A 10,368-nucleotide genomic window follows, 5' to 3' on the forward strand; every position below is an offset into this window, starting at 1 on the left:
CGTTTTAGGCGGCAAATTTAGAGTGAACGCTGCCAAAAGTGAAAAAAAGCGAAAAAGCCTGACGGTTTTGAGGTTTGTGTTTCTGCAACTGTTTTGACATGTGCAACTTATCCAGATAGGGTGAATAAAGCGAATGAAATTGTTTTGAGCGCTCTAGCGCCGTTAGTTTGTCAGAACAGGAGGTGGTCCATATTAGGAGCCGGTCCATATTTGGACTGGAGCCTTTCCCCTACTGTCAGAAAACCGGCCGTTTGTGTTGCAGTCCGGCACGGATATACGGCTACCGGAATACTGCCAGGACCCGTAACCGGCTTTCATAAGCTATTTTACACCGAGTCTGTCTTCGTGCACCCTGTATGACCATTGTATAACTTGAAATGCAGTCTATGTTTTCAAGGTTGTTGTTTGTTTGTTTGTTTTGTGTTTACATTTAGTCAAGTTTTGACTTAATTTGTTAACCACATGGACCAAGAAATCCTAAACGAGGGTGGTGGTGGTGGTAGTGATGGTGGTGGTGGTGTGTGTGTGTGTGAGTAGAGCGATTCCAAGAAAACCACTCTGCCGATCTTCATGAAACTTTACATAAAAACTCTTCCAGATGATACCCCAGACATTTTTTTCCGATAAATGTCTTTGATGATGTCATATCTGGCTTTTAGTAGTGAAACTAAAGTTGAGGCGGCACTGTCACGCCCTCATTTTTCAATCAAATTTCAGCCTGGCTTGGAAGTTTAAATAATAATTAATTTGTTTGCTCATAAAAGTTGTCATAAGAATCGAATTTTCACCCAAACATGTATAAATGATTGCATTGTATTCCTTATCAGTTATCTCCGGTGTTGGGTCTCAAGCAATGCACCTTATAATATATCGATGGGACCGGCCCTAATGCGCTTACACTGTTACAGCCTGCCTTAAAAAAAAAACACGCACACTCACACACACACACGGCCGCACACACCTGTCACACGAAACACACACACAAAACACACACACACACACACACACATTGACACGCACACATACTGATGCACACACACACACACTGAAACACACGTGACTCACACACACGTACTGACACACAGCACACATACACACATACACACATACACAAACACACACACACTAGTGCACGCACCTAAGACTTAGACTGACTAAACTGGCTGACTCGCTACAGTCATTTGACATTCCTATCATTCAAGTTATAGTACGACTGAAGACAATGTCCGCTCGTGCACTTCTGACGACTGACCCTCTACTCACACCCTCAGTACGCCGCATACCCGGGACCGTCGCCAGTGCAACGCTGTTTCTCTACCACGTTCGGTAAGCAAAGTTGACGCAAGACTGAGGACACAACAATCCGTAAAAACAGAAAGAATACACCTACGCCGAAGGTGTGTTGTTACGCTAACTTACTCAGGCCCTTTGACCCCAGCGGAGCATAGGTCATTATATTATAACGACGTTTCTCAATCTGTTGTTGCACAGGGTTTACAAAAAGAACAAACAGTACTATGTTCTTGCTAATCTGTGTTAGTCACTAATCTGTGTTAGTCACTAATCCGCTGTGTGTATTTATTTGTGTTTGACGCCCAAGGACAAGCGCAATACGGTCAAATGTGTGTCACGTCAGCACCGTAAAATTTGCATGATGAATGATGTCAGCTGAGGGTCAGGGGTCAACAACACGGGACATTGGTGAGGGCCCCAAAGGGGGGGGGGGGGGGGGGGGGGATATCATCACGATCACGGGAAGGGAAATTTTAGCTTTCACGATCACAGTTACCTTGATTTTTGTTTTCACGATCACAAACACCTTGACGAATAGAGGATCATAGAGTGATACAGCTGTGAAAAATGTACGTTGAAAATAAAATGCTTTGCAATAATGCCCATCACGATCACGAAAACAAATGACGATCACGATCACGAGACTTGATTTTTGTGTCATCACGGATCACGGGCAAAGTCCCATCACGATCACAGAAATGGAAATTTCGGCAATCACGGTCACAGAAAGGTCAAAAAACGCCAATCACGATCACGATTTTAAACCCTTTGGGGCCATTGGTCAATATAACTGTGCCGCTTTTTAATCCCCTGGGCATTGACCTATTGCTCGACCCCAACACCTGCTTATATAGCTGCGTTTGATGAAGCGCAGCGTCGGAACGTCGACAGAAAATATAGTTGATCACGCTTCTTTGCTGTGTTGGATAAAACCGGTCATGGTCAGTCAACTCTTATTTCTGTTTCAAAACCGTTCAAGGCCGTCACGCACATTTCCTGCAGAGTGACACGTTACAGTCCAATACAGGGGCGGATCAGTTGCTTTGTAAGGGAGGGTGCACTTTGAATCAAAAGTGAATGTGATTTCGCGCCCGAATTTGCTAGGGGGGCCGGGGGCATGCCCCCCCCCCCCCCCCGGAAAAAATGTGGCCCAAAGAAGCAAAATGGAGCCATCTGGTGCCATTTGAACTTAGAAATGGTCATAGAATCAGCTTTCCAAATTTTTTTTTTGTTTTGTTTTGCTGGACTTCACTCACAGTGGAGAGGGGGGTGCACCTGCACCCTGTGCACCCCCCCCCCCCTCGTCCGCCCCTGCAATACTGATTGGTCAATCAGGGATGTTGAAAGCGAGTAACCTCATTGGAATTACTGTGAATTGTGTGTAACCGAGTGCCGAAACACAACAATCACCTTTCGGAGACGAAGTCCAATCAAACAGGATTGAGAATGTTAGGTCTAATATCTTAGCCCTATAAAACTGTTTTGGTTACGCAAAGGAAATCAAGAGCATATACAGAGAGAGATAATGATAAAATCGTTTATTGACGTCACTCTGTGAAAACATTGGCGACATTTGTCTTACAGAGAGAGACAGTAGCCACCAGACCCCATCACAAACAGAACTCAGAAGCCGCCAGACCCCACTCACAAACAGCGGAACTCAGAAGCCGCCAGACCCCATCACAAACAGAACTCTACAATCCACAGGTGTCTAGCCAACAATTCTGCAGAACCTGCTGTGAAGGGCGACGGTAGTCTCCCTGTCACATGTGTACACGGCCTCGCGAGCATGCGAACTGTGCACTGAGAAAATAATGAAACAAAGCGCTTTGAGCAGGGCTAAGTCCTGGATACATGCGCTTTAGAAATATTATGCATTATTAACAGAACAAGACAAGATAATTCAGGAGGACATTAGAGGCTAAAAGATGTTATCAATACAGTCTGCCTTCCCTTGCGGCCAAAAAGTGACCGATTCACCCGAATCAAATTACACTACAAATGGCTCAACAACGGGCGGGCACGCAAGTAAGAGCGTCAAGATGCATGAGAGAGGGAGTGCCACAAGGTGGCGTGACTGATCTCACCCACACTCTTCCTCATCTACATAAACAGAGACATCACATACAGCCTGCCCCGCCATGTTTCAAACATCGTCCATGCTGATCTGGCCATCTGGAGCTCTGCAGAGCAAACCACTTCAGCAGCCTACAGAATCCAAGAGGGAGCAAAGAAGATAAAACAGTGGACTGACGATTGGGGGCTAGAGCTCAACCGAGTCAAGTCTGTTTCCAGAGTCTTCTTCCTCTAAACACTCCAAGGAGAAGATCCAAATAAAGCCGGATCGGAGACGCCCGCCCGCCTTACTGGCAAGGAAACCCCATATTGGTTTAAGCGTGTTTATTCAAATTCTCATACACACGTTTCAAACAATAACAACATTGAGAACGTTAACAAGCAGATTGCTTATGGACACGTTCTTGAACTTATAATCAATACAATCAATCGAAACCCCATATTGAGGAGACAGGCACGACTGCAATCAGAAGATTTGACATCATGACAACTGTCAGGAACCACTGACTTGGGGATCCAACTCCAGAACTCTAAAGTCGGTCTACACAGGAACCGTACCTCCTGTGATAAAATCAGTACGCCTGAACCACCCAGTCTGAGAGGCCTGCAGCCAGAACCACAAAAACAAGACTGGACAAAGTGCAAACCCTTTCACTGCGATCAATCCACGGTGCAACGAAAGGCAATCCTATCCAGGTAATGGGAAAACAATTGCTAACATCCAGCCTCTACAAACAAGACGAGAACAGAAACTCCTCACCCAGGGAGAAAAGCTCAAACGACTCAAGGGCCATCCTCTTCACTTGAAGTTCCAAGAACCCACCAAAAACAGGCTAAAACGACCTAGTCAGAACCATCAGCTGAAGACCTGCCGAAGACAAAACTATGACATCCTCCAGCCAAACTCAGACTTCTGTGAGAGCCTTGAATTCAAAGAATGGTCTCACCGCAGCCTTGGATTTGCCCACCCCCCCACCCCCACCCCCCATGCTGTTGAAATCTAGCATTTAAAAAGGTGTATTTTCGGTATCTCCTTGAAAAAAAGGTACATTTGCCGGGGGACTTCCAGAACTCTTGACCCCCCTCCCCCCCCCCCCCCCCCTTCTAGATCCACTGAGCCCTGCGGCAACTTGAAGAACTGTTTATACCACCCATTGTAGCTATGTTAGTCACGGTTAGGCTAACACGCCAAGAAAATGGACCAAAATCTGTATACCCCCCCCCCCCCACCCCTTCGTAGCTATGTAGGATATCAAGTATTCATGCACAAGCGCAGAATAAATCAACAACTTTTGACCCCACCCCCGCATCTAGGATAGTAGGACTAGCATTCATGCACAAGCGCAGTATAAGGACCAGAATAGAAAAATGTTTGCCAATCCCTTGTAGCTTTGTTAGTGTTGGATAGTACATATTCACTGACGCGCTTCTTTTCCTTGGCACTTCGTTTATTTACCATCTATAGAAATGAGATGGCTCACATACCGCATGCTCAGCTTGGCGCCAAGACATATCAATGAATCGTAACAATAGCAGCCCAGCCTTGAAATGTTGAGCCAACAAACAGCGATCGGCTATTGCGTCGCCAACGGACGAAGTCGACGCACCATGACAGTACGACGAAATATCCGTTTTATTCCCGCCAAAGCCTCGGAGGAGTAGACAGAAGTTACAACATTTAAAGAAAGCTTATCATGCATTGAATGCATGTATGTACCTTCTACGTCGCGTTGCTTTAATATATTTGTTGACGGTTTATCGACTGACGCCACGCATGTGGTCACACTGTAATGGTAGTCTCAAGTTTGTTATTGTTGTTGCTGTTGTTTTGGTGTTGTTATCAGTCTGGGTGATGTGGGTACTGAGTGCATGTGTAGTGTTTGTGTGTGTGCGTGTGTGTGTTGTTGTTGTTGTTGTTGTTGTTGTTGTTGTTGTTGTTGTTGTTGTTTGGTTGGTTGGTTGGTTGGTTGATTGGGTTGTTTGTTTGGTGAAGGGCGCAGTGGCGTGGTGGTAAGACGTCGGCCTCCTAATCGGGAGGTCGTGAGTTCGAATCCCGGTCGCTGCCGCCTGGTGGGTTAAGAGTGGAGATTTTTCCGATCTCCCAGGTCAACTTATGTGCAGACCTGCTAGTGACTTAACCCCCTTCGTGTGCACACGCAAGCACAAGACCAAGTGCGCACGGAAAAGATCCTGTAATCCATGTCGGAGTTCGGTGGGTTATGGAAACACGAAAATACCCAGCATGCCTACTCAACGAAAGCGGAGTGAGCTGACTATGCTCTCAGAGTATGGTGTGGGGAACCCAAATGGGCAAACGAGCTCACACGTCTCCAGAACAATTCTGGAACGCTGAAGAAGAAGAAGAAGTTTGTTTGGTGTTTCAGTTGTCCTTTTTTTTTGGGGGGGGGGGGGGGGGGAGGGGAAGCGTATACTGCAGGATCTGCAGCAATAACAAGTTAGAGAAGAGGGTGTCGCCAGCAATAAATTTGTCGTGCTCAAAAGTAACGTCTGAACGTAATGAAATCATTTATTCACTATTTGTTTTGATTCATTACATTTCGTCACGGTTTTTTTTGTATGTATTCATTCATCTATCTATTTATTTATTAAATCATCGACTGTTTTTACTCATCATGCCGACCGTTTTTGACCCTTATTAACATTCGCAGACAGTAAAAAGATATCTCCTTTTGACATGGGTTGTTGAAAGTTATTTTGAGCAAACATCTTATGACGTACAAAGATTCTATTCTGAGCACTTCATCTGGACTCAAGAGGACAAGCTATAAATGTAGTGAGTAACGGTCAGTGTCCCGTAATGGCCATGACTGCATAATTATTCTGTATTTAATATTAAACAGATACATAGGCCTCGTAGATATTCCACTAAAGAGATCCACGGCAGCAGTTGAATATCTCTGTTGGCCCCTCAGGAACACTACATTTAATAACAAATGGCCATGACTGTATTTTGCATATATAAACACACAAAGATATTCAGCGTATACGGTCTGGGAAATATCTGTGGTGACCCTATAGTGTAATCTCGATCTGGAGGGGTCAATCCAAATCACTTTTGCCGCTTGGCTTTGAAACCTGCCCGCATTTCTTTCCCTCTTCAGTCAAGGCCAAGCACAATTTCGGTCGCCACGCCGTATGTGTACTTGACTCTTATCTGTGTCATCTGTCATTCCGACATTCTGTCGGGCACTTGCATGTCTGACTCAGTCGCTTCAGGGATCTAATATAGGTCTATGGTCGCTTATATTCACTGCTCGACTCAGTTTTCCTCCTGTGCCGTGTGTGTGTGTGTGTGTGTGTGATCATGTACGTGCGTGTGTGTGTGCATGTGTCAGTGTGTGTGTGTGTGTGTGTGTGTGTGTGTGTGTGTTTTCTCTTTAACAGTAAGAATTAACACACTCAACAAATTTGTAACAAAAGAAGTAGAAGGCGAAAATGAATAATAATGTTGAGAGTGTACTTGCACTTGCACAAGTGGCGATTTTGTATCTATATTTCTATTTATCTGTTTATCATTTATCTATCTCTCTATGTATCATTTATCATTTATTCATTCAGGTTTTTTTTAATTAAATTTTTTTTTTAATCAATTACCGCTATTTGAGTTGGCTGTGGCTATATCTTTTTTTTGTTTTTTGTTTTTTTGTTTTGTTTGCTTAACGCCCAGCCGACCACGAAGGGCCATATCAGGGCTGTGCTGCTTTGACATATAACGTGCGCCACACACAAGACAGAAGTCGCAGCACAGGCTTCATGTCTCACCCAGTCACATTATTCTGACACCGGACCAACCAGTCCTAGCACTAACCCCATAATGCCAGACGCCAGGCGGAGCGTGGCTATATCTATGGAAAGCCGTTTGGCTCATAACCCGCATTACACGTGTAAAAAATGATTAGTACACGTGTAATAAATAATTAATACACGTGTAATTAATGATTAATACACGTGTAATAAAGATGTCATACACGTGTACGAAATGATTAAATACACGCGTAATAAACATTTCTTACACGTGCATGAAATATTTATTACACGTGTATTTAATCATTTCTTACACGTGTATGAAATATTTATTACACGTGTATTTAATCATTATGCTATTCCATAGCATAAAAAAAAGATAAATTGCACAGGCAATAAGAAATAAATACACGTGTATTAATAATTTATTACACGTGTATTTATGATTTATTACACGTGTAATGGTTATGAGCCAAACGGCTTTCCATGGAAAGCCGTTCGGCTCATAATAACCATTACACGTGTAAAAAATGATTAGTACACGTGTAATAGATAATTAATACACGTGTAATTAATGATTAATACACGTGTAATAAAAATGTCATACACGTGTACGAAATGATTAAATACACGCGTAATAAACATTTATTACACGTGTATTTAATCATTTCTTACACGTGTATGAAATATTCATTACACGTGTATTTAATCATTATGCTATTCCATAGCATAAGAAACAAGAGGCGAAGCCATCAAGGCTCACGTAAGAAATCGACAAACAGTAACACAAACTCAATCACTCCGTCACACATACACACACACAGTACACACACAGTACACACACACACACACACACATACACACACACACACACACACACACACACACACACACACACACACACACAGAAAGAGCATAGGTGAAACTGTGCAAGAAAGCGAGACACTAGATCTAGATCTGTCTGTCTGCATGTAGCCTACTTACATGGACACGACTGCCAAATAGTCTCGGCCCGCTCAAAATAACAATCACCGAGACTTTCAGTAATTCCATCGCGTGACGTCTAACCCTCGTACGTCATAATGTGACGTCAATGTAATATGACGTCTTCAAATGTTAAAGTTTATACACACATACATACGCACGCACGCACGCACGCACGCACGCACGCACAGACAGACAAAAGTTAGCATCGCATAGGCTACACTTACGTGAGCCAAAAAGATAAATTACACGTGCAATAAGAAATAAATACACGTGTATTAATCATTTATTACACGTGTATTTATGATTTATTACACGTGTAATGGTTATGAGCCCAACGGCTTTCCATACATATCTACGGATCCGTGTCTCTAGACTCGATGCTATAGCCTATCCACGTCACTGACGTCATTGTACTAAATGGACGCTACTCTCGCCTTATATATATTTTCGGCTGTCAAATTTTAAAAGTCAAAATTCCCTTTTATTCTTAAATAACGAGTTAGACTCCATGAGTGGAACACAGCCGGGGTACAAAGTTCGATCAACAGCACTTTGAATGGGAGGATAGGCCGGAGTTTATCCCCGAGTACGCTAGTACTTGGGCTCAGCAGACTTTAATCGTGTGTCTGTCTGTGTGTGTGTCTTTCTCCACTTAACAGCTTATTGCTGGGAAGCTACTGGGCGCACTTCGTTCAAAAGTTGATACACTAACTTGATAATAGGTCCGATTGATCGTATTAAAACTTCATAATGTTACCTGGGACCTAAATGCGAAATAAACCACAAAAACGACTTGGCGGTGGGACCAATTCAGACGGAGCAACAGCCAGCCATTGAGCTGATAGAACAGCCGAACGCGTCACACAGTGACGAGAAATATAGCGTCGTAAAAAGCATGCGTATCGCATGCGAGACGATTTGCCAGGCTTTGCGCGTTGTGTGTTTGAATAATTTGATTTTTTCTGTACCCCATTTTCTACCAAGCGTTGGTTGCTCGGTCGCGACTGCGGTGGTTTAGAGGTCACGATTTTGTGTTTTGATTCTTTTCATATTAATTTGTATTTTTTCTTATGGTTTCCTTTGTTTACATATGTTTCAGTCTTTTACCTTCACTTTACATTAAAGAATTTGGTAAAACTACCTGGGGCGTGATAAATGCAAGAATCCACGAGCCAGGACAGTAAAAGAACTTCGTTGGCCACCAGTTCACCAGTTATGAAGAGGGTCGGCAGTATATTTTTCACTGTGATCAAATAAAAGAGAAAGGCCAGTCACCACGCACATCCTCGGCTCGCATGCAATGTAGTTATATAGCAAAGGGAATGCCTGTAATTCACACAGAGCAATCACTTGGTCTTAAACGTGCACAAGACAAAAACTTTCATACTGGGGGAGCGAGCCAGTCTGAAGAGTACTCGGGTCCAGCGCGAGCGTTTTTTATGTGATAAAATGTAAACAAAGCCCCTGTAACACGAGAAAATTACTCCCACGAGATTTTTACTCCGGAGTAAACATTTCGTACGAAAAAGTTACTCCCTTTACGGAAAAAGCACTCCCCCATTGCACAAGAAAATTACTCCCCAAGACAGGTGAGTTCCGAGTAAACATTTCGTTCAAAAATGTTACTCCCCTGACGAATAAATAACGAATAAATTACTTCACCCCAACACGAGCAATTTAACTTTCCATGCCAGGTGTACGAAATTTTTACTCCCTTGTCCCCTGTTAGTCTTGGTGGTGGAAGGGGTGGAAGGAGGGTAGCGCGACATACGTGTGCGCGAGATCACTTACTGGCATTATCCCTTCGCCCGCATCCCAGTTTTGCGTACGAGATTTTTACTGGAAGTAAAAACAAGTCGCGTAAGGCGAAAATACAACATTTACTGAGTCAAGTAGCTGTCGAACTCACAGAATGAAACTGAACGCAATGCAACGCAGCAAGACCGTATACTCGTAGCTTTTCTGTACCTCTCTTCGTTTTAACTTTCTGAGCGTGTTTTCAATCCAAACATATCATATCTATATGTTTTTGGAATCAGGAACCGACAAGGAATAAGATGAAAGTGTTTTTAAATTGATTTCGAAAATTTAATTTTGATCATAATTTTTATATTTTTAATTTTCAGAGCTTGTTTTTAATCCAAATATAACATATTTATATGTTTTTGGAATCAGAAAATGATGGAGAATAAGATGAACGTAAATTTGGATCGTTTTATAAAAAAAATATTTTTTTTACAATTTTCA

The sequence above is a fragment of the Littorina saxatilis genome, linkage group LG10 (genome assembly GCF_037325665.1).
Source record: "Littorina saxatilis isolate snail1 linkage group LG10, US_GU_Lsax_2.0, whole genome shotgun sequence".
Lineage (NCBI taxonomy): Eukaryota > Metazoa > Mollusca > Gastropoda > Littorinimorpha > Littorinidae > Littorina > Littorina saxatilis.